The 25,845-nt window shown below is 36.7% G+C and overlaps 3 long non-coding RNA genes across 11 annotated transcripts; 1 reads left to right on the top strand and 2 right to left on the bottom strand.

Annotated features, from left to right (window-relative positions):
• Nucleotides 1-1,684: 1,684 nt before the first annotated feature.
• Nucleotides 1,685-7,545, bottom strand: LOC148730218 (uncharacterized). Of its 9 annotated transcripts, none has more exons than XR_016001486.1 (5): nucleotides 7,448-7,545; nucleotides 5,748-5,800; nucleotides 3,185-3,231; nucleotides 2,635-2,772; nucleotides 1,685-1,854 (listed from the first exon to the last, which is right to left on the bottom strand). It is a non-coding gene; the product is annotated as an uncharacterized LOC148730218 (long non-coding RNA). The 9 variants fall into 9 exon arrangements; XR_016001489.1 differs by adding an exon at nucleotides 6,806-6,906 and having other exon boundaries at nucleotides 1,685-2,772; nucleotides 3,185-4,200; nucleotides 7,448-7,527; XR_016001488.1 differs by lacking the exon at nucleotides 7,448-7,545 and adding exons at nucleotides 6,806-6,906; nucleotides 7,030-7,404 and having other exon boundaries at nucleotides 1,685-2,772; nucleotides 3,185-4,200.
• LOC148730219 (uncharacterized) lies at nucleotides 7,431-17,625 on the top strand. Its single transcript, XR_016001492.1, has 3 exons — nucleotides 7,431-7,565; nucleotides 7,673-7,777; nucleotides 16,068-17,625. It is a non-coding gene; the product is annotated as an uncharacterized LOC148730219 (long non-coding RNA).
• LOC148730220 (uncharacterized) lies at nucleotides 15,064-16,196 on the bottom strand. Its single transcript, XR_016001493.1, has 2 exons — nucleotides 16,058-16,196; nucleotides 15,064-15,237 (listed from the first exon to the last, which is right to left on the bottom strand). It is a non-coding gene; the product is annotated as an uncharacterized LOC148730220 (long non-coding RNA).
• Nucleotides 17,626-25,845: the final 8,220 nt, after the last annotated feature.

Raw genomic sequence — 25,845 nt, forward strand, 5'->3', positions numbered from 1 at the left:
CAATGGTATGGATAAATTATCATACAGCTTGTCAACTAAAGTTCTCCCAAATGGTATGGATAAATTATCATACAGCTACAGTTCTCCCCAATGGTATGCATAAATTATCATACAGCTTGTCAACTAAAGTTCTCCCCCCGCAATGGTATGGATAAATTATCATACAGCTTGTTAACTAAAGTTCTCCCTAATGGTATGAATAAATTATCATACAGCTCCCCAATGGTATGGATAAATTATCATACAGCTTTTCAACTAAAGCTCTCCCCAATGGCATGGATAACTTATCATACAGCTTGTCAACTAAAGTTCTCCACCCGCAATGGTATGGATAAATTAAGATACAGCTTGTCAACTAAGGTTCTCCCCACGCAATGGTATGGATAAATTATGATACAGCTTGTCAACTAAAGTTCTCCCAAATGGTATGGATAGATTATCATACTGCTTGTCAACTAAAGTTCTCCCCAATGGTATGGATAAATTATTATACAGCTTGTCAACTATAGTTCTCCCCACGCAATGGTATGGATAAATTATCATACAGCTTGTCAACTAAAGTTCTCCCTAATGGTATGGATAAATTATCATACAGCTTGTCAACTAAAGTTCTCCCCAATGGTATGGATAAATTATTATACAGCTTGTCAACTATAGTTCTCCCTAATGGTATGGATAAATTATCATACAGCTTGTTAACTAAAGTTCTCCCTAATGGTATGGATAAATTATCATACAGCTTGTCAACTAAAGTTCTCCCCAATGGCATGGATAAATTATCATACAGCTTGTCAACTAAAGCTCTCCTTAATGGTATGGATAAATTATCATACAGCTTTTCAACTAAAGTTCTCTCTAATGGCATGGATAAATTATCATACAGCTTGTCAACTAAAGTTCTCCCCAATGGCATGGATAGATTATCATACGGCTTGTCAACTAAAATTATCCCCGATGGCATGGATAAATTATCATACAGCTTGTCAACTAAAGTTCTCCCCAATGGTATGGATAAATTATCATACAGCTCTTCAACTAAAGTTCTCCCCAATGGCATGGATAGATTATCATACGGCTTGTCATCTAAAATTATCTCCGATGGTATGGATAAATTATCATACAGCTTGTTAACTAAAGTTCTCCCCAATGGTATGGATAAATTATCATACAGCTTGTCAACTAAAGTTCTCCCCAATGGCATGGATAAATTATCATACAGCTTTTCAACTAAAGTTATCCCCAATGGCATAGATAAATTATCACACAGCTTGTCAACTAAGGTTCTCCCCAATGGTATGGATAAATTATCATACGGCTTGTCAACTAAAGTTCTCCCCCCCTCCCCCCACCTGTCAATGTTATGGATTAAAGGCCAGGCGTCTCTAAGAGGAGGAGTTCTTAGGATTCGCTTGAGATTCTCTTATCAAAGAGAATCCGAAAGTTAAAGCTTGTAGTCTTATTTTTTTATATCATTCATACCCCAAATGACACATTAGTGTGACCTCCCCCTTCCCCGCACTTCTTATGACCTTGGTGGATATTTTTCTTACAGCTTGTCTGATTAAGTGCCAAACATACAGTTTGGCAGGTCATTATTAGCCTACAGTAAAAAGTGTCCCTTCAAGAAACTTACAACGTGGTCGCGATAAAAAAAAAATTGAAAAAAAAAAAAGCCATAATCATCTCAATTAAAATAACACTTTTAATGATCTCCTTCATTGAAAAGCTCTAAATCTACAGTCATCAAACAACCCAATGAAAAACAAGAAATGAAAACAACTACATTGGTGCTAACTGCGATTCCCTCTAAAAACCAACCAAAAATCAGGCTGAAACTGTCAAGGTAAATTGTGCCTGATGGAGAAAACAAAGGAAATGAGCATTGCAGAGCAAACAACGGTAACAATTATAGATAGCGAAGAGAATATGAAGTACGTATGATGCACGATCCTCGCAGTAGAGAGCGCTATTTATGCAATAGCGAAAATCAGACCTGAAATTAAATCAGGCCTGTACGGGATTCGAACCACTGTCCTCTGCGATACTAGTGCAGCGCTCTACAAATACGTGCATCATACGTATCTATAACCGCAGTTCAAAATATATGAACTTCATATCAGAATATGAGGTGAAAGAACTTATCCCTCAAACATACCCCTCTTCCAATAAAAACGTTTTTAAATCCAACTTTAGTACTCATTCCTGCGGCGCGACTAATTTGAGAACAACAGCTGATTGGCTAACGGTTCTACGGTGAAATATACTGTGTGATGTTTGGAAACCTGCCGTTTGGGGTTTGTGGTGTTCTATATATTTAGCCTTGTATCCCATACACTCCCATCAGTGACCAAGACAGAATTTCTCCTTACAACATCAAAACTATATCAAGCAGACAAGTAATGAGAATAAAGGAAAAAATCAATTAAGGATCATGAGTTGATCCAACAACAAATTCTCCAAACTAACATCATAAGAATTGTATGGCAGACAGTAAGGAGAATAACTAATGAGATCAAACTAACATCATAAGAATTGTATGGCAGAAAGTAAGGAGAATTACTGATTAGATCTTGGGAGTTTATGGGATACATGTCACTTTGTTCAAACTTCAGTTTAAGTGAAAGTTCTCTTTACTTTATATATTTCACTTGGAAATACAGTTGTCATCCTTGCATGGTCTGCTGGTACCACAACCCCAAGCAAGGCAATAGTCATGCCTGTAGCTACAATAGCATCCAGGACCCAGCGACTTGAAGTGAGGGCAAATGCTGGCTGAAATAGGAACACAGAAACAAATAATTGATATGGAGATAAAAGTCTTCGTAATGTGTTTGTTAATTATATTGATTTACTGAATGACTGACCGCTGACTGACTGACTCATTGTCTGAATGATTGATTGGCTGACTGACAAGCTGACTAACTGATATTGATTGATTTATGACGAGATTCATCGATTGATCGATTGAGCCACAGCAGTCACAGCAGCCATCAGATTAAGGAGCCAAAGATAATTTTCAAAACATACAAGCAAACTTCCTGAAGCGCAGGAAAAACGGAAGTGAACAATTCATGACTGGTTTTAGCTTTTCACCTCATTGGTGAGGTAAGTTTTATAGACAAATCGCCGATTGTAGAAAATCAAGACTAACAAATTAAAGCTAGGTAGAGTCTGCACAACTTACGTTCACCACGTTCCAAACAGATCCGTCCATTGGAATTTCATTTAACTCTGAAAAATCATACGTAGGTAGGAGAATAAAGAGTGAATAAATAATAATGAAATAATGAAAGAGAGTGGTGTTCAATTTGATGCGAAATCAGACGGAGCGTGGGTCGATTTGAAATCACAAGTACTTTAATGAAGGATTTTGGGGGATCACATGGTTTTCAGGTGAACCAGAGAAGTGATCTGTCTTTGCCAAGAGAGTTTAAAGAGGGGGGCTATAGAAAATTGACTTCCAATCAACTGCCAATAAGAAAGGATCATAAGAGTAAAAAAAGAACAAGGGGGAGGAATTTTATCGTCACACAACCAAAATCTTCTAATCCCCTCTTAGGCCCAAAATAATGAACCGTCCCTTCGTTTATCTTTTGGAACACAATTACCCTTGATAGGAATTTTTCCCACTTGCCAAGTTTCGCTCTACTTAAAATACTCGACTAGAATGGGTTCAATTCACATCAACGGACTGATTTACTTGAGATATCCCTTTCAGTTTGCTTCGAAAAGCTTCTTATTTCATCTTAAAAACGGAAAATCAAAATCAGTGGAATCAAAAGGGAGTCATTTTTATCTCAAACCATTCATGATGCATGTGTAGTAACAGTGTGATATATGAAGAGTATAACACACTTTTAGGAGCTATGCATCGATCAATCCCCCCTCTCCTCCCCGGGAAATTCCTAAGCATTTAAATTTTTGAAGATTGGCTCATTTAAATTCCCTGGCGCTCTTCAGGCCAAAATTGCTTTAAATGCCCCACCCAATGATTTTGTGTGAAACCACTGAATGCTGTAGAAATTAGAAAAGTTACATATTAGTTGTTGATACTGCTGTTTTGTTTTTGGCTTGTTGCTCACTCAAGGACCATTACAATATTTAATTTTTTTGGAAATTTTACGAAGGCTGGCTTAAGACACCTCGGGAATAGTTTTCTACCTGTAAATGATAACAAATCAAATCAAATCCCAGCAACAACTGAAAAAAAAACTTACAATAAAATAATTTGTTCTTAGCCGTCATTTGAAGGTAAGTTAGATCTACTTCGAAAATTTACACCATCGAAATGGTGGTGGCCAATCGATTTGTTTTCTTTGGATCGATTTTTGAGCGCGTGCAAAACGTCTCAACTCACAAAAAAATTGAAAAACAAGTCAAGGCAATCATTTTCATCACAACAAATTCATGCATGTCTGGTAACTGTGTGATAAATGAAGAGTATTAGGAATCATTTTGTGCGCCTAATCATGTAAAGAAAAAAAGGCGCGGAAGCTGCTGCGATTGCGCGCGTGCGCAAAATGTCTCAACTTGAAAGAAAAAACACAATCATGACATTAAGAGAAATCATTTGATCGTCACTAACATTATTTCGAGACAATTTTAACATCTAAGTCAAAATACAAACTAAGAGAATAGGTAAGAGTGGTGAGTTTTTCCTCTTCTTGAACTAACTTGAAGCGCGCCAAAATGGTCTCAGCCTACGTGAGCTAAATATCGGTAGGATACAGAAAACGAAGAGCAGAGATGCAGGCTTTCCTTTTTTCTTCGGATTTTAACAAAGTTCGAAAAAAGTTAAAAGGTTCCAAATAGTTTGGCACTCTATGAAGGTTTTGAAGATACAATTTTGACTAGAACGCACTGAAAACTGACAAAACTTGAACACAATTAGAACTGGTTTTGTGAACCTGGTTTTCATAATGGACTTCGGGCAATTGTTATGCTAATTTCTTAGATTGCTTGGGTCTGGTCTTCATCTATGATCCATGTAAAACGCGAGGGTGATTTTTTGGGCTAATTTTTCCCTCATAAAGAGTCAACTTATATACAGATAAATATAGTGATACTTCAACGATAAATGTAGAGCATGGCAATCAATGAAATAATCAGTGTCTAATCATGAACTAGCTCTTTGTCAGTGACAAGTTTGCAAAATTAATATTGGAGAAGGGTACATTACTTCATACAACAGTTACTGCGAAACCATCATACTGAAAAATATGGCAACTGCTACACTCAACCAGACCTCTATGTGCATGAAAATCCTGGAACCACTCATAAAAACAAGCAGTAAAGGTCTGAAAAATTTAAACCTTGCATATGTTGTTGTTTTGTGAAATATTGCTTTCTACATGAATTGTGCCTTAGCCTAAGAGTAATGGTAAAATGTACAGGTGCCATCTTTGTCTGTCAGTGGATTGAATCTATTGGGTGAACACCAGAAAAATAATAATATTGATACAAGTAAAATGAGGGTTTCGTATAGGTATGCTGTGGTTCAGTTTCATCCTTAGTTTAATTATTTTACTTTTAATAGAGGCCAAATTGATGGTGACACATCATCTCATCATAACTTACACTCTAGGAGCTAAATTTTATCTTTCTTTACACAAAATGCATTTTCATTCATATCATTGACAAAACCAAAGGAAAATTATGCTTACACCAAGGGAAAAAAATAATCACAACATTTACCTTTTTATAACTAGTGCACAATTTGCCAAGAAAATGTTTACAATGGAGCTTACCACCTCATTGGCACTTCTGTTTACTTTGCTTTGCTGCTGGTTCTCATCCATGCCTGTATGTATGAAATTAAGTAAGGGTGAAAAGATTAGTATTTTCTTTGCAAAGATAGTTGCAGCAAGTGTCTCCACTAATATATGGATCACCAAAGGCTCACAATGAAAGCAACCAAGACCAAGTTCTTGCTAACACATGTAGGAGCAATAATTGCTAATAATAGGCAATAGTCTGTACTGAATTAAGTATTCAATTGTGCACGAATTAGTATTTATTTCATTTCAATATTTGAAACACATAGTTGAAAAAGTATGCAAAGTGTGGGAAGATATATATATTGTCATATTCCTTATGATTTAGTTCAAAGGGCTTTATTCTAAATAGATCAAAAGAAAGCAAGTGGCATACCTCAGCCACTGATTTAAATGGAAAAGCACATATTAATAAGTGAAGAGTACTTTTGCTGCAAATCTGTCCTCTTCTGGGCGAGCAAAGAGAATGATTTAATGCGTTGTAACCCAACTGTTTCTTGCTGGAGAGCATGGGAGAGAGCACCCTATCCTTTATAAAAGATACCAGATCTTCATCATACGTGTCAACAGTTTGTGAGTTAACTTTCCAGGATATGTGATGTTTGACATCAACCATACCAGAGGTTGAGTTTTTGCGTAGTCCCATACAATTACAATGAATACGTGTCTTCAATTGTATCCATAATAACCATCAATGTAGACAATATGAGATTGCTACATGTAACGTAATAATAATTACGAGGCTGGAAGAAAATCACAAATTTTTGGTCATTGAAACACTGAGACCTGTCTCGTTTTTTAATTATGTATCATCTAGTTTTCCATGTCCCAAGCAAAATAATAATAAAAAAAATTCAGCCCTCGACACAGAAGGATTCAATGAATCCTGGTTAGTAGTTACTCGGACGCTTTATCATGCAGCCACACGAAATCGACAGTATTTTAAGCCCGAAACTTGAACGCGATCTTTGAAGAATGGTTGTAATATTTAAATTTAACAAAAATACTAGCATGAAGTGCTGAAACCTTACCTTAACGAACTAGTTCCGACAGAAAAGCACAACTTCGATCACCAACGCACTCCAAACTTGAAAACACTGTCCGGCTGCCGGACATAAGAGACACAGCGAAACTAATAAGGGAATCGAAGCCACGAGGCAACGTCAATTTCTCGTCTTCCTAAGCTTTCCAACGTATCGAAGAAAATTTCGCCAATAATTCGCACTTAAAAACGCAACCAAAATCTTGATCTTACAACAATCCGAAGTGTCCCAAACGACACCAAGGATCATTCGCTCCGACGAAGGCCTAACGCAGCTTTTATAATCGTAACGGTGGCCAATTTACCATTTCAACTTTGTTGATATATTCAAATTATTTCGTTACCCCCACCGACGCAGCCCCAAACAGTTTCTTTAGAAACTATCAGCCTTTAGACACCGAGAATAGCTCATGAAACAAGGATATCCCGTGAAATTGTTAAACTTCGAGCGCGGAAATCTTAACGATCTTCTTACAATTTTGCATTGCATCCCTCCCCTAGTTGGGAAGTGACAAGCAAGAGACACGTTTACAACGCCTTTTGATTGGAAGAAGTAAAACCGCATTCTATTGGTTATTAGTTGTGAGGACATAACTGCAACAGACTCGACTGCAACGCCAAACATACTCACTTGACTACGATACTTGTAGAACTGAAATGTTCAACCACTAAATCCCACGTGGGATTTGAACTCTTTCTGATATAAATTTCTCTTTTGTTCCAATAAATTTGGAATAATTGGCAATCACGTGAGTGAAAGCGATCGATTATTTGATAATTGCTTAAAGTTTTAAAAATAGAAGCATAGTAATGGCATCACGAGATGATCATGTGTCGTTGATTTGGATAACTTTAGGTTCGCCTTCGCGTTTCTGCCGAAGATTGTGGAACTTGACAACTTTTCTTCTGTTTATCGAGAATTTGGAAGCTCGACTCATCAGGGCCCTAAACTTCTAAGGCGGTAAGTTCCATCAATTCTTATAATGTCTCAAAAAAATCCGCAAGAACGCCAGGACGATTTTGGCAAAATACTTTCCATTGTTTAAAACAGTGGTCCCTTATGTTTGTCTGTTCCAAACTTCGAATATTAAAACTGACAGATTCATCCTTTCAAAAAATCCCATATTTCGTTCTTTGTCAATTTAAAGGGCAAAAGCTGATTTTTTTTTTAAAAAAATAGACTGGGGAAAAGTAGAATTCGAGCTGTTTTGCTCTTAATCAAAATAATATGCTAACTGTTCTCTCGTTGCAACTGACTGCGTTGCAAATATATAGAAGATTCCATTTTTCGATTCAGTGGAAAAACTGTTGCATCCTGAACACGGTAGAACCCCACTATAGTTAACTCGAGCAGGATCCGACTTCCCTTGGATTTGAAGACGGTTAACGCAACAAATCAGTTTTACTTTTCCTTGGCTCAAACTTCGGTCAGAGTAAAATATAGACTGCGGACTGCAGACTGCGGACTGCGGACTGCAGACTGCACACTGCGGGCTGCAGACCGGGGGTAAAATGCAGACTGCGGACTGCAGACCAGGGATAAAATGCAGACTGCAGACTGCAGACCAGGGGTAAAATGCAGACTGAGGGTAAAATAAAATTATATCAATAATAAAAAACAAGACTTGGGAGTGTTCCTATCCGTACCCGTAGTTTTTTTTGTTTTTTTTCAAAATCCCGAAAACTCAAACCAAAAAGCGTTTATTCGCCTTAGTCAAACATATTATCAACCTCGAGTTCTTGAACTCCCCATTTTGTTGAACCAAGTTTCCCAAAAGTGCCCAAACCGATGGTAATACTATGCATCTTACTTTTGTTTACATGTCGGCCATTTTGAATTGTGCTTTCGCGAATAGGTCTGGGACCCAGTAACTCTTTCAGCGTTCAAATTCTACATATGGCCTTAGAATTGTTTGGAAGACAAGACAAGCAAAACACGACAACACAACAACAAGGCTGGTTAACTTGTAGGTATCGAGCATAGTTTGTGAAAGACATTCAATCTTTGTACTCGACTTCAATGTATCAAGAGGTTTGTGAATTGATATTGCAGAAAGGTGACTGGGCTATCCAAAAACGAAAAATTATAACATGAAGCGGCCTTTGTGTGTTTCGTGAGTCCTGACATGACATTATTTTACTGGTACAAACACTCTTTATTTCATCCTTAAGACTCCTTTTTAATATTTCACCCTCAGTCTGCATTTTACCCCTGGTCTGCAGTCTGCAGTCTGCATTTTACCCTCAGTCTGCATTTTACCCCCGGTCTGCATTCCGGAGTCTGCGTTTTACACTGACTGCTCAAATTTACCCATTGCAAATAATGTCGTTCGATAAACGTCAAAGTGTCAGATCATAGCTGATTGACATGTCCCATCCTGTAATCGCGATTTTTATGAAAGTGGTAACGTGTATGTGAACAGGACACGCCTTGATGAACTATCTAGTTTGAACGATCCTATGCAACAGACTTAATGTACGAAAATTGAGCACGAATGGTATGTTCAAATTCATGATTCTTCATAAATTATCAAAAGGATGATTGAAATTCTAACACGAGTAAAGATAACTCGGACCTCCTCTAGCTTGAACCATTTTTTCGTTTCTTTTGGGAGCTTGAATTACCACAGCTCTACTGCAGATTGGTAACTGGAACAGTAGGTAGATGTATGAAATCACGCAGTTATTTAATTGATTCATCGTTACTGACGTAAGTTACATGCTATGCTGATTCGAGCAAAGAAATTGTAGACAAGATCTCACAAGTGCAAATTTATAAAAAGAAATATCAAATTACCGCCTGATACATATCAAATATGATAAATCGGATTAAAAAACGATTCATGTAGTTTGAGGCCGACTATTATATCTGTTGGATCTCAAAACATTTTTCACAGATTATCCATCGCTGATTATGGCCTTGATAGGGTCAGTGATGCGGAAATCGAAGAAAGGAACATTGAACCACTGTGTTATATTATGTGACGAGTTAAATTGCTCTAACAAACTTTTTCTTCTCTTTAAGCGTTTTTAGAAATTTCAGTTGCCATCTTACGAAATTACTCTATAACTTGATAATTTACAGCATAATTATGCTTTCTGATTTATATTTGCCTTTTTCAATTGTGGGTCTCACAGAGATTAAGCTTAAAGTTGACCAAAGTTTTTTATCCAATATTGAAATACCAGGATATTCATTTTGCTTTCATTTACCCAGTCTTTCAAATGCTGGAGGAGTTGGCTTTTATTTTAAGGAGGATCAATTATTCACAACCAGACCTCATCTTACATTTTCAACTAATCATTTTTAGACACTTTGGGTAGAAATGCAAAATGGATCTCAACATAACATGTTAATGTAGTGTGATTTACCGGCATCCGCGTGGTAACATGCAAAACTTTATGGATTTTCTTAACTCTACTAGCTATTAAAAAAAGATTGATAGGGCAAATAAATTCTGCATCATCTTAGGAGACTTTAATCTTGACCTGCTTAAACTAGATTCTCCCCCTGATACAGATAATTTCTTTAATACTTGGGCCCTTTAAATATCAACCACATATTTCACAACCTACTCGAATCACTGACCACTCCAAACCTTAATTGACAACATTTTCTTTAATTCTTGGGAACACCTCCCCTTAAGTGGGAATATTATTTATCATCTTGTGATCATTTACCTAGTTTCCTTATTATCAAAAAATTAACCTCTTGCCTAACATGGTTAAGATCTACAAAAGAGATTATTCTAATTTTGATAAATCTGCTTTAATTCAAGACATCCATTCAGTTGATTGAGAAGGTGTGCTGCATGCCACTGCTAATCCCAATCCTAATGATGAGTAGCACAGTCACATAGCCATTTGCTGTAACATAGTCCAAAAATAATTTTTTTCTCTTTTTGTCTTTTTTTGCCTTTAATTTTGATTGAAATGTACATTGTAATCAATATCTGTAAATATTTTTATTATTTTGCACTAATAACATTAATTTTGGCATTACCCAGAATCCCTTGTGGGCGTGGCACATTTTGTATTCTCATAAAATCTTAAAAAATTCAATGTAAAAATGGGGAAAAAAGGGTTTTGTAATTTTTATTTCACATCGAAGCAATGATCTCCTCATTTTCTTTCAAAGGGAGTTTGTAAATAGACTTTCGCCCTCTCTTTCTGACTGGTAGGTCACCACAAATGTGACGGACAGTAGCAGCATGTACAAAGGCCTTCCGTTTTTCGTCAATTGTGAAAGTCATGTCATGAATGTTCTCCCTTATATAAAAGTGCCCCTTGAGAACTCTGTCACCTCTAATAGTGACACTGATAATCATCTGTGACATTACTGTCAAGTTCTTCAACTCCATCAGAAGTGACCTGAAGGAGATAGAAGTCATAGACAGGATCATCTTCAGCAGCTATGGCAACTGTACTTCCCTTGCTGGCCAGGTCAGCTATGTAGGAAGCAGTGTCGTGGTCTAAAATTGGTGCTTCAGTTGCCTGTCGAGTGGTTGCCAAATCACCCTCTCTGGCTAGCTCCACCATCTTCCATTCATCAAGCCATGCCTTGTTAGTACAGTTCTCCTCATCATTCACAATGCAACTAATGCAGTAACATGAACGGTGTCGCACAAACACCTTTCCCTGCTGAGGAGTGGTCTTCACGCAATGCAGTTTTCTGATTCCTTTTAACTCTGTGAATTTGCGTCCAGCTCTATTCCTGACAACAGATCCCTCCCCAGAAGATGGCACAAAATGAAAGATCCTGCGCTTTAGCTGAACTGACTTTGTTCTTGCTGAGAAGCTTGATGGTGCTGGCTGGGAAAAGTGCTGGACTAAGAAGTCCTCTTTTCGCCGCTGCTTTTTTTTCTTGTGCCGCCTTCTTTCGCGAAATACCTGGATTTAGATTGGACTCCTTTGTTTCCATCGGATGCGGATGAATTCCCTCAGTGAAAATGACGCTCGTGTTGAAAATCACGTAATACATTCATTATTATGCAATAGCCTGCCCCTGAAAACACTCTATGTACTCCCCTAATGTGTTATATGTTAACGATCGATGTTCTTTCAAAGAGAAGGCTGCGAAGGAGCCCATGTTGCGGAGTGTTGGACGTGGTCTTCGCCTTATTTCTTCGTCACTTTCCTTCGTTACGGTTCATGAACACGGTAGCAATGGCTGAAAGTGTTTCCGCGTCGATCAAACGTAAATTTCTAGCGTTAGATCCAACGAAATGGGCTGAAACGTTCTGTAAAGTTAGCTTAACACAAGCCCATTTCAGGAGATGTAACTTTGTTTATTCAACTTAACCAGAATCCCGTCCGACAACGGATCAGTTGGTGGATATGTGATGGAATTGAGCTCAATATGGCCATTACGAAATGTGTTTCCGCACGTTTTATTTTGATCTAGAAAGTATTGTACTTGATGGTTGAACTTCAGCGTTGGTTTGTAAATACTATGATGTATGCCCATGACAGGTTTGTTATTTGTTTGTTTCTTACACAGTCGGAATTGTCATTTTTTACTAGTGTTGTACATGTTGGTTGCTTTAAGAGTTAGAGCGTTACATCGTTCAGTGATAAAAACAGACATTTATAACTTACATTAGAATAAACCATTCTTGTTGCAAATCTTACTGCCTTTTGCATTTGTCATAAACTACTAACGGCCAAAAAACAATGGATCCACGTGCAATTGACATATTTCCTTTTTTTCTTCCGTCTTACACATTTCATGTTACGCGTTACACTCAGAAAATCGCGCATTTTCAAGAAATATTTATTTTTTAAAATTTTAGCATCGTCGCAAACCATAATTTGTTTACACCAAAATAAGGTGGGATAACTAAGCTTTCATCGTGGAAAGTGTAAGATTTAGTGGTTAAACCTTCCCGACGATATTCGTTAGCAAAGGCACTCAAGTCCAAAATGGCGGGGTGACTGTGCTACTCATCTAATAATATATTTAATTCTTTCTACACCAGCATCTCTGATATAGTTGATGTTCATATCCCTCTTATACAACTCTCTAAACTAGAATTGAGAATGAAATCTAAGCCATGGATAACCCCTGCTTTAGATGCTTTTAAAGGGTCTCAATCAATATAAAAAACAAACTTTTTAAAAAATACATTTCAACTATTTATAAGTCTGCTTATTATCAAACTAAATTCAAACTCTATACTGAGAAATAAAATTAATCACCTATGAAAAGTATCTAAAAAATATTATTATAATTACTATTTTTATACTAATATGACTGATTCTAAGGAAGTCTGGAAGGGGATAAGACAACTTATTAATCTTAAATCCAGATCTGGCTCTACTCCCGCTAAATTACTTGTTGAAGATGTTGAAATTAATGCTTCAAAGTCTAATTGACAGATGCTTTTAACAGTTTTTTTGCTAATATTGGACGTAATCTGACAAAGAAGATTCCTACTGTAAACAAATCGCCTCTTCAGTATCTTGCAGTTCCACCCAATGACAGTTTATTTCTGTTTCCCACACCAGCAGTTAAAAATGAAAATGAAATTACTAGGCTAAATGTCGATAAGTTTACAGGACCTTACAGCATACCAGTTGCCATTTTAAAAATTACCAAACAAGTTATATCTACACCTCTAGAAATTATATTTAATGTCTCATATTCCACTGGAATTGTCCCAGATCTATTTAAAATAGCTAAAGTTACCCCTGTTTTCAAAAAGGGTGAGCAAGCAAGTTTAAATAATTATCATCCCATTTCTACTCTCAATATTCAATGAACTGCTAGAAAAGCAAATGCACAAGAGAATATTAGATTTCTTGGACAAGAATAAATTAATTTATTGCGAGCAGTTTGGCTTCTGTGCAAATCACTCAACTGATAATGCTATTATATAAGTATCACTGACTTGTCATGCAATTGGCTGCCAGGAATTTTCTTGTGGTATATTCTTGGATTTCAGTAAAGCTTTTGATACTGTAAATCATAATATCTTGATTGAAAAACTAGACTACTATATGGCATTCGTGGAGTAACCAAAGACTGGTTCATCTCTCATCTTGCCAACAGATATCAATATGTTTCCTTGGGGCAAAGTACTAAGTCTGAACTGCAATCTGTCTCTTGTGGTGTTTCTCAAGGTTCAGTTCTGCGCCCCTCATTATTTCTCATCGCTATCAATGATTTTAGTAACTGCTCTGAAATTCTAGATTTTCATGTATTTGCAGATGATGCCAATTTATTTTATAAACATAAAAATCTTAAGATCCTTGAATCCAAAGTAAATAATGAACTAGTAAATATTCATACTTGGTTAAGAGCTAAGAAACTTTCACTTAAAGTGCACCTACACTCAAAAACTTTTTTTCGCTTAACGAAATAAGCTTATTTTTTTGAGTATTTCTGCGCAAAAATTTTTTTATTTGCTCAAATCTTCAATTTTCTATGCCCAGTCAAAATACGGAAAATCGGCCGCCATCTTGCCCCACGACCGAGTTTAAAGAAGAATGGCTCTAGCGGGTAATGTGACGTCAAATCGAGAACACGAAAGTCTGCATCTCACACATTTTCACTTGTTTGGGAAGATTGTCGTCGATATCGTCCGAAATATGCCGACTAGGTGTGTTGTATGAAGATTGTATGGAGCGCGATACCCTCTTGCAAATTTCGCACGTTGCTACATCCTTCTACAACACACTTAGTCGGCATATTTTCGGACAATTATCGACTACAACCTTCCCAAACAAGTGAAAATGTGTGAAAAGCAGACTTTCGTGTTCTCGATTTGACGTCACATTACCCACTAGAGCCATTCCTCTTTAAACTCGGTCGTGGGGCAAGATGGCGGCCGATTTTCCGTATTTTGACTGGGCATAGAAAATTGAAGATTTGAGCAAATAAAAAAAATTTTTGCGCAGAAATACTCAAAAAAATAAGCTTACTTCGTTAAGCGAAAAAAATTTTTTGGGTGTAGGTGCACTTTAATATTGACAAGTCAAATTTTATCATCTTTCACCCTCCACAAACAAAGTTACCCGTTCATGTCAACCTCCGTCTTTAAATGGAATGAACTTAAACCAAGAAAACCACAAAATGTTTTTAATGGAAACTTTTTCCCACACCCGTAGTCATGATACGTGTCTGATAAAACGCTGAACGTGCAGTTTGGTAGATTGTTAACAACCTAAGGTGACAGGTGTCCCTTCCTAGTTGATAAAATGTGCTACAAACAAAAAAACTTGGGTAAAAAAATTTAAAAAATCATCTTGATAGAAATATCACACTTTTAATGTTCCTTATCTTCGTTGAAAATCTCTAAAATATACGGCCATCAACAAACGAATATAATTTCGACTACAATCACGCTGGTGCTAAGTGCGATTCCCTTTGAGAAAGAACTTGAAATCAGGCTGAAACCCCTCACGTAAATGGCACGTCACCTGATGGAGGAAAAAAGGGGAAATGAGTATACCAAAATAAAGAACAGTAACAATTATAGACAGTTCAGTCATTACTGTGCTAGCAATTAGTTATCCGTTATTAGTTATCCGTTATTAGTTATTTCTTTGTTACATCGTATATCGGTTCTCATTTATGAGGTCTCGACTATCATTATAATACCATTCCCCAAGTGAAGATTTCTAGTATGGCAGCCGAAAAGTCAATATTCACTATATAACTTGACTCTATGATTGAACCTAAACAGTGAGAGAAACGATCAATAAACATTTATTCAGCACTTTAACCACGATAAACAAAAGTATCTGTTACTGGTCAAATACAGCTCGAGCCACGCCCCGTTTGATAACTTTTAACCATTTAATTCATTTTAAGACGTAGTTTGTAGTTCTCTCTTCAGGAACGAACATGTCACTTCTTTGTTACATCGTAAAGAGAATACAGGATTAGATCAAGATAACATCCTCTTCTTAGCTGACAAGTTTCTGTGATTATATAAACTGTTTGCTGATTAATGTATCCGTAGAGGATCTGGGGGAGGGGGTATGTGGGGGTCTGGAAATGAGAAATGTGGGTCCAGAGAGTTTTGGGCTTTGACTAAAGTCAACATATTACTTCGTTAGTAAAATTTACTTTTGAGTAAATTGCTTTCCTCCTTGTTGTGATGAAGCACACTGTTATATCACTGTTAGCTATTATTCACCCGGTTGATAAAATGAACTAAAAAGAAGTCTATACTCAGGCTTGTCCGTATTATCACTTCGTTAGTAAAACTACAGATTGAGTGAAAACGCTCTTTACCTTATTTCAGCCCTAAACACAGGTACTTTCCACTGGTACAACAAAGCCAGTCATAGCAGCTATTTCTAAATGAACAATCGCATCCGGAAGTCGCCGCTTTGCATTGGGGACAGCTGCTGACTGTAAAGTAAACACAGAAAACACTATGTGGAACAAATAGTTAAAATGGAGTTGAAACACTTCGCAAAGTGTTTATTTCTGTAATTGACTGACGGGGAATGACCAAACCATCGCCTGGCAACGTAATAACTGAGTGACGACTGAATGACTGACTAACTGATTGACTGAAAGTCTGACTGACTGACCGACTGAATGACTGGCCGACTTACGGATGGACTGTCTGACTGACCGACTGACCTGATTGACTGACTTCTTGCCGAACTTCCCGGCTGTCTGACCGACTGACCGACCGACTGTCTGACTAAATAACTTACTATCTGACTGTCTGACTGACCAACTGACAGACTGTTTGATTGACTGAATGGTCGACTGACCGAATTTTAATCGACTGGCTGACTGATGACATTAAAATCGATTGACTGACTGACTCATTGATCAGCTGACTGACTGACAGACTGACTGACTAATTGACTGACCGACTGACTGACTGACTGACCGATTGACTGACTGACTGATTTGATGACAGAATCATCTACTGACCGACTGACTGACTGAAGGACTGACTGACTAATTGACAGACTGACCGTTTCATTGACTGGCCTAGTGACTGACTGGTTAATTGAATTTCTAATGGACTGAGAGACTGATGAACTGACTGACCGACTGACTGACTGACTGACTGTGACTGACTGACTGACTGACTGACCGACTGACTGACTGACTGACTGACTGACTGACTGAGTGACTGTGACTGACTGACTGACTGACTGAGTGACTGACCGACTGACTGACTGTGACTGACTGACTGACTGACTGACCGACTGACTGACCGACTGACTGACTGACTGACTGACTGTGACTGAGTGACTGACCGACTGACTGACCGACTGAATGACTGACTGACCGACTGACTGACTGACTGACCGATTGACTGACTGACTGACCGATTGACTGACTGACTGAGTGACTGACCGACTGACTGACTGACTGACTGATTGATTGACTTACAAATCGATTTCTTAATGAGGTGATTGATGATTGATTGATTGAGCCGTAAAATTCACAACAGCCAGTCAGATCAAGCAGCAGAATAAAATTTTAAAACCATACGAACAAATTTTCTGAGGCGGGAAAAGAAAGAGAACTATTCAGGTTTGGTTCTAGTTTAGTTTTGCATCTAACTGGTAAATTTTTAATAAGGTTGCGCGAATTTCTTAGACAAATCACCAAGTTTATGAAAGTTATTGAAAACTAATGAAAACCTTAAGAAGTCTTTCCAACTTACTGTTATCACGCTTCCAATTAGATTCGTTCAGTTGAATTTCATTTAACTCTGTACAAAATCACACAAAGGTGGGAGAGTAATGAATTAAGCATAATGATACATGTAATAGTGATAATGATAACAGTGACGATAATGATGACAATAGAAACAATTTTAAATCTCACTTCAGTGTTGTGCTTAGTCTTTGCTTGTTCCAGTTGGAAATCAAATATTGCTTGTTAAGAAGACAGTTACCGAGCTTTCACGCGTGCGAGCATAATATTAACGGAAAATGGCAACAGGTGAACCTCTAAGCGTCCACCTTCAGCCTTGTTACACCAAATTCAAAATATTTGTGTTAAAAAGTTAACGAGAATTTTTTCTTGCTAAGTTCCTGGAGCGTTGAATGAATAATAATATGAAAACGGAAAAAATTCAGAGTTCATTCTTCTCCTTCGACGCCTTGCTTAAACTTACTTTGGAGGTTGTCCTAATTCATCTCCTGAAGGGCAAGGGTGGAGGATTTTGGGGAACATCACGAGGGGAGTGTACAAGGTGGAGGGATATAGAAAATTGACTGCCAGTCATCTGCCCATGAGGGGATCACAAGAATAATACATATACATAGCCTTAAAGGGGAATCGGGTAAACAACTAAAATCCTCCGACCCCTCTTAGGCGTTTAATAATGACCATCCATACGTATATCTTTTGGAACACAACTTCCCTTGAAAGGAGGTTTTCCCGCTACTCCGAGTTTTGCTCTACTTAAAATACTCAATTGACGAGAATAGACTCAATTCACATCAACGCACTGATTTACTTGAGATATCCCTTTCCGTTTGCTTCAGAAAGCTTCTTATTTCATCTTGAAAAACGAGAAGTCAAAAGTGGCATAGAAGGGTGATGATTTCCATCTCAAAAAATTTATGCAGGTCTGGTAACTGCGCAATATATGAAGAGATGAAGAGTGTAATACACGATTAGGAATTTTTGTGTGTGCCTAATCCTGTACAGAAAAAAAGGCGCACAGGTCCCTGCGATCTGCGGGCGCGCGCACGCGTGCGAAACGTCTCAACTAACAACAACAATAAAAAATGTAAGAGTCAAACTCTTTGATAATTGTTAGCATTATTTCCAAAACATTAAAAATCTCCTTCAAAATTTAAGCTAAGAGAACGGATTTTAGTAGTAATTCCTCCCCTACCCCCAACCAATTTTACCGCGCGCCAAAAAATTCTTAGCATATGTTAAGCAAAATATCGGTCCGAATAAAAACAAAGATGAGTGAAAATGCAAGATTAATTTGCTCTTTTCTGGGATTTTAAGATTATCCGAGAATATTTCTTAAAAACCCTCAGACCATGCCTAAATATTTAGGACTGCTTCACTTTTTTCAGACTATAAGTCTAACGACCGCAAGGCGCCAACTCGGCCGACAATGCACACTGGGTGACGAATTGATCTGAGATCTACCTATATTCTACCTTGAAATCAGATATTCATACCTTCAGTTGCATGCAGAAATGGCACTCTGGCGGCCGAAGAAACGCTAACAAGAAGAACCAAGGCAAAGACGAAGCCGTTCATCTTTTGTATAGAATAACTGTACCACTACAAGATCAAACGCGCAGTATTTTCTTACCAAAGTCGAGGTGAAGACTGAGCAGGCCTTTTTTGTTGGACTTTTAGAAATTTTTTGACAAAACGTTTGCATGAAAAGTAAAGTATTTGATTATGGTCGTGCTTATGTTCTAGTTTTGCAGATAACAACTAATCAACAATCATTTATTCTGTGCACAGCCAGCCATTTTTATTGATAAGTGCGTTTATTATCGATTTATAGTTGTGTTAGCAGTGTAAGAACAATACGCATCTTTAAAGGTATAGAAGTTGAATCAATTGGGCTTTTGTTCTGGTTTAGTAGACTGTAACCAATCCACTATTTTCTGTTATTTGTAGAGTTCAGCGTGCAAAGTCCGCTATTTTTATTATCGATCAATTTGTCCAACCGGTTTTGTTGCTCATGTGTTCTTATGCGTCTGCTTAATCCAGCTTTATAAGCCTTTTTGAAGATACGATACATTTTATTCACCTAGCTTTAGGTAAACTTAGCCCATTTAGAAAAAGGAAAAATTCTTCTCTAATTTTAATTCACCCAGATATTTCGCGCGCTACAACATGCTTGAGTGATCATTTACAAAGCCTTTGTAATGTAAAGGACATCTTAAATAGACAAGAAAGTTAATTGAAATTATTGGACAGGTGCTTTTGTTCTGGTTTAGCAGACTAAAACTAATACACAACTACAGGCGCCACCACCCTGGCTCGATTTTTTAACATTATTAGATCTGTCTTTGTCTTGCTCCGGCTGTGTCCATAAATTATTTAGATCCTACCGTGTGACTGCAACTGCTCAGCCATGAAAGGTCTGTTACGAGCATTAAGATAGTATCGTTCCCAACACCTTTCATGTTACAGTTACAAGGAAGGACCTGGGTACAAGATCAACACTACCCAAACATACTCACGTACGATACCTGCAGAACTGAAATGTCCTACCACTAAATCCCACTTGGTGGACCGAGTCCCCACTTTGGGATTTGAACTCTTTCTGATATAAATTTCTCTTTTGTTCCAATAATTTGGAATAGTTGGCAATCACGTGAGTGAAAGCGATCTATTATCTGATAATTGCTTAATGTTTTAAAAATAGAGGCATCGTAATGGACATCACGAGATGAACACGCCTCGCTGATTTGGATAACGTTAGGTTAATCTTCGCGTTTCTGTCGAAGATTGCGGAACTTGACAACTTTTCTTCTGTTTACTGAGAATTTGGAAGCTCGATTCGTCAGGGTCCTAAACTTCTAAAGCGGTAAGTTCCATTAATTTTTATAAGGTCTCAAAAAAAACGAAAGAACGCTAGGACGATTTTGGAAAAATACTTTCCATTGTTAAAAGTGGTCCTTTATCTTTGTCTGTTCAAACTTCGAATATTAAAACTGAAAAATTAATCCTTTAAAAAAATCCCATATCTCGTTCTTTGTCAATTTAAAGGGCAAAAGCTGATTTTTTCTCAAAAATAGACTGGAGAAAAGTAGAATTCGAGTTGTTTCGCTTTTAATCAAATATGCTAACTGCATGTTCTCTCGTTGCAACTGACTGCGTTGCAAATATATAGAAGATTCCATTTTTCGATTCAGTCGAAAAACTATGTATTGCTTCCTCAACACGGTAGAACCCCACTATCGTTAACTCGAACAGGATCCGATTTCCCTTCGATTTGAAGTCGGTTAACGCAACAAATTTTACTTTTCCTTGGCTCAAATTTACCCTGATAACGTCGTTCGATAAACGTCAAAGTGTCAGATCATAGCTGATTGACGCGTCCCATCCTGTAATCGCGATTTTTGTGAAAGTAGAAACTTGTATATGAACGGGACACACCTTGATGAACTATCTAGTTTGAACGTTCCTATTCAACAAACTTAATGTACGAAAATTGAGCACGATCGAATCGTATTTTCGAATTCATGACTCTTCATAAATTATGAAAAGAATGATTGAAATTTCAACACGAGTAAAGATAACTCGGACCTCCTCTAGCTTGAACCGTTTTTTCGTTTCTTTTGGGAGCTCGAATTACCACAGCTCTACTGCAGACTGGTAGCTGGAACAGTAGGTAGACATATGTGTATGAAATCACGCGGTTATATAATTGATTCATCATTACTGATGTAAGTTACATGCTATGCTGATTCGAGCAAAGAAATTGTAAACAAGATCTCACCAGTGCAAATTTATAAAAAGAAATATCAAATTACCGCCTGATACATAATTATCAAATATGATCAATCGGATTCAAAAATGATTCATGTAGTTTGAGGCCGACTATTATATCTGTTGGTTCTCAAAACATTCTTCACAGATTATCCATCGCTGATTATGGCCTTGATAGGGTCAGTGATGCAGAAATCGAAGAAAGGAACATTGAACCACTGTGTTATATGTGACGAGTTAAATTGCTCTTACAAACTTTTCTTCTCTTTAAGCGTTTTTAGAAATTTGAATTGTCATCTTAGTAAATTACTCTATAACTTGACAATTTACAACATATGCTTTCTGACTTATATTTGCCTTTTTCAATTGTGGGTCTCACAGAGATTATAAGCTTAAAGTTGACCAAAGTTTTTTATCCGATATTGAAATACCAGGATATTCAGTTTGCTTTCAGTTACCCAGTCTTTCAAATGCTGGAGGAGTTGGCTTATTTTAAGAAGGATCAATTATTCGCAACCAGACCTGATCTTAAATTTTCAACTAATGATTTTGAGTCACTTTGGGTAGAAATGCAAAATGGATCTCCATGTAACATGTTAATGTGGTGTGATTTACCGGCATCCACATGGTAACATGCAAAACTTTATGGATTTTCTTAACTCTATTATTGAAAAGATTGATAGGGAAAATAAATTCTGCATCATCTTAGGAGACTTTAATCTTGACCTGCTTAAACTAGATTCTCCCCCTGATACAGATAATTTCTTACATACTTTGGCGTCTTTCAAATATCAACCACATATTTCACAACCTACTCGAATCATTGACCACTCCAAACTTTAATTGACAACATTTTCTTTAATTCTTGGAAACACCTTGCCTTAAGTGGAAATATTATTTATGATCTTAATGATCATTTACCTAGTTTCCTTATTATTAAAAAAATTAACCTCTTTGCCTAACAAGGTTAAGACCTGCAAAAGAGATTATTCTAATTTTGATAAATCTTCTATAATTCAAGACATCCATTCAGTTGATTGAGAAGGTGTGCTGCATGCCACTGCTAATCCCGATCCTAATAATATATTTCATTTTTTCTACACCAGCATCTCTGATATAGTTGATGTTCATATCCCTCTTATACAACTCTCTAAACGTGAATTGAGAATGAAATCTAAGCCATGGATAACCCCTGCTTTAGACGCTTTTAAAGGGTCTCAATCAATATAAAAAACAAACTTTTTAAAAAATACATTTCAACTATTTATAAGTCTGCTTATTATCACACTAAATTCAAACTCTATACTGAGAAATAGAATGAATCACCTATGAAAAGTATCTAAAAGATATTATAATTACTATTTCTATACTAATATAACTGATTCTAAGAAAGTCTGGAAGGGGATAAGACAACTTATTAATCTTAAATCCAGATCTGGCTCTACTCCCACTAAATTACTTGTTGAAGATGTTGAAATTAATGCTTCAAAGTCTAATTGACAGATGCTCTTAACAGTTTTTTTTGCAAATATTGGACGTAGTCTGACAAAGAAGATTCCTACTGTAAACAAATCGCCTCTTCAGTATCTTGCAGTTCCACCCAATGACAGTTTCTTTTTGTTTCCCACACCAACAGTTAAAATTGAAAATGAAATTACTAGGCTAAATGTCATTAAGTTTACAGGACCTTACAGCATACCAGTTGCCGTTTTAAAAATTACCAAACAAGTTATATCTACACCTCTAGAAATTATATTTAATGTCTCATATTCCACTGGGATTGTCCCAGATCTATTTAAAATAGCTAAAGTTACCCCTGTTTTCAAAAAGGGTGAGCAAGCAAGTTTAAATAATTATCATCCCATTTCTACTCTCTCAATATTCAATAAACTGCTAGAAAAGCAAATGCACAAGAGAATATTAGATTTCTTGGACAAGAATAAATTAATTTATTGCGAGCAGTTTGGCTTCTGTGCAAATCACTCAACTGATCATGCTATTATATAAGTATCACTGACTTGTCATGCAATTGACTGCCAGGAATTTTCTTGTGGTATATTCTTGGATTTCAGCAAAGCTTTTGATTCTGTAAATTATAATATCTTGATTGAAAAACTAGACTACTATATGGCATTCGTGGAGTAACCAAAGACTGGTTCATCTCTCATGTTGCCAACAGATATCAATATGTTTCCTTGGGGCAAACTAAGTCTGAACTGCAATCTGTCTCTTGTGGTGTTCCTCAAGGTTCAGTTCTGCGCCCCTCATTATTTCTTATCGCTATCAATGATTTTAGTAACTGCTCTGAAATTCTAGATTTTCATGTATTTGCAGATGATTCCAATCTATTTTATAAACATAAAAATCTTAAGATCCTTGAATCCAAAGTAAATAATGAACTAGTAAATATTCATACTTGGTTAAGTGCTAACAAACTTTCACTTGATATTGACAAGTCAAATTTTAACATCTTTCTCCCTCCACAAACAAAGTTACCCTTTCATGTCAACCTCCGTCTTTAAATGGAATGAACCTAAACCAAGAGTCTTCAATAAAATATCTAGGTATTGTAATTGATTCTCATTTATCATGGAAAAGTCAACTAAGCTATATTGCTTTAAGATCAAGCGAAATATTGGGGTTCTTTCTAAACTTCGTTATTATGTGAATTTAGACATTTTGATTAAACTATATTATGCTTTAATTAATACATCCCTTTTTAATCCATGGTTTAATCTCGTGGGGTAACACTAATATTCTTCGACTACCCAGCCTTTGTTTATCTTACCCAGCCTTTATGTATAAATTTTACAGTAGACGCCTACCATCTGTGTTTGATACATTTTTCACTCAAGTAAATAAAAAACATAACTACAAAACTAGAAGTGCCTCGAATTTGTTCTACCAGCTATACCTAAAGTAAGAACAAATTATGGAATATTTAATTTAAGGTTTAAGAGCCCCAAAGTATGGAACTCGATAAGAAAAAATTTGAAAACCTTATCAATCTCAAACTTCAAGGAGTCAGTAAAATGCGATCTAGTTAAAGACTATTAGCTACTTAATATGTACTTATTAGCAACTTATGTACTTATTAGCAGTGTATTGTTTTCCGATTTACTGTAATCTAGTCTCCTGTTAATTTCTGTAACCTTTTTAAGTGCTTCTTTATTTTGTGGTTTATAATTATATAGCTGTTACTATTTGCCATAGACATTGTGCTCTTCTTATATATTAGTGTTTAGTATTCATAAATAACTCTAACTATTTTAGACTTCCTTCATATCTTATAAACTTCGTTTCTTTTTTCTTTTTTCTTGTGTGTGTGTGTGCATTTGTGCTTCAATCTTCTTGCTGACCTGTATTTTAACTTTTATTTAATGCTGATGTTAACTAACTGCCCGTCTCCGCTAGACCCTATCGTTATTCCAGGCTGCTAGTACTCCAATTTTATTTCTGATGATTTCTTTCAGTTTTATAACTTTTTTGCTTAGAGTAAGTATGAATGCGAGTACAAATAAAGATTATCCGTGAACTTGTGCAAATGACGTTTAGTTCAAATCTTTTTTTTCTTTTTCGATTCAAACTCGAACATTCTAGTGTAAAAAGAAACGTGAAATGTTACAGCTTACTCTCGTAAACTGGCAAACCCATTTCATGAGAGGCTAATCTGGATTTGTTTGAAACAAGAATTAGTGGGATTTTTAAATTTTTTTGTCTCGCTCCAGCTCCCTTTTTGTACTTAGCATCACACGCGCTGTGTCCCTATTTCATCCCTATCCACCTACGCTCGTACATTGCTGCAGATTTCTCTTTTGTGTTTCAATAAATTTGTGTAGCTGGTAATCATGTGAGTTAAAGCGATCTATTGTATGAACCATCTTCTCCTAATTACTTGACGTTGTGGAAATAGAAGCATCGTAGAGGACATCACGAGATGAACACGTCTCGCTGCCGTTTCGAAATATTTGGTTCTCCTTCGCGTTTCCGTCGATGATTTCAGAACTGAACCACTTTTCTTCTGTTCAGTACAAATTAGGAGCTTGCCTCATAAGTTTTTGAAACTTCTTGGTCTCGGTATACTTCATGAATTCTCATAAAGTGTTAAGAAATTCTTCGAAGGGAACGTTCGAACAATTTTGACAACTTACCAATAATAATGTGGTAGTCTTCCTGCTCGTCTGTTCGATCCGAACTGCAAATGATAAAGCCAACAGATTTGTTGCTTTCTTAAAACTCTTAAGCATATTGTTCTTTACCAGCTGACCATACTGACTTTTTGGAAAAAAAAAAGTATTGGACAAAAGTTAAGTTCATACTGTTTTGCGTTGGACTTATTATGCTCACTGTTCTCAACTGACTGTCGGTTACAATGGAAGATTCCGTTTTTCGACGTTAGTATCGATAGTTCATACCGACGAGAGCATATTTTTCCGCTAATTTTTCAAAAAAAGCGGAAAAACTCATTATCACTTCATAACACTGTAGAAATAGGAAATCTTGACCCGAAATATAAACCCGGTGTCATTTCTTTCTAGGAATTTCCTGTCTAGTGTTCAACCTCGATGGTTTTTCATTTCATCCATCGTATGTGCTGATCATCTGGTTGGATTTTGTAGTTT

The sequence above is a fragment of the Stylophora pistillata genome, chromosome 5 (genome assembly GCF_964205215.1).
Source record: "Stylophora pistillata chromosome 5, jaStyPist1.2, whole genome shotgun sequence".
Classification (NCBI taxonomy): domain Eukaryota; kingdom Metazoa; phylum Cnidaria; class Anthozoa; order Scleractinia; family Pocilloporidae; genus Stylophora; species Stylophora pistillata.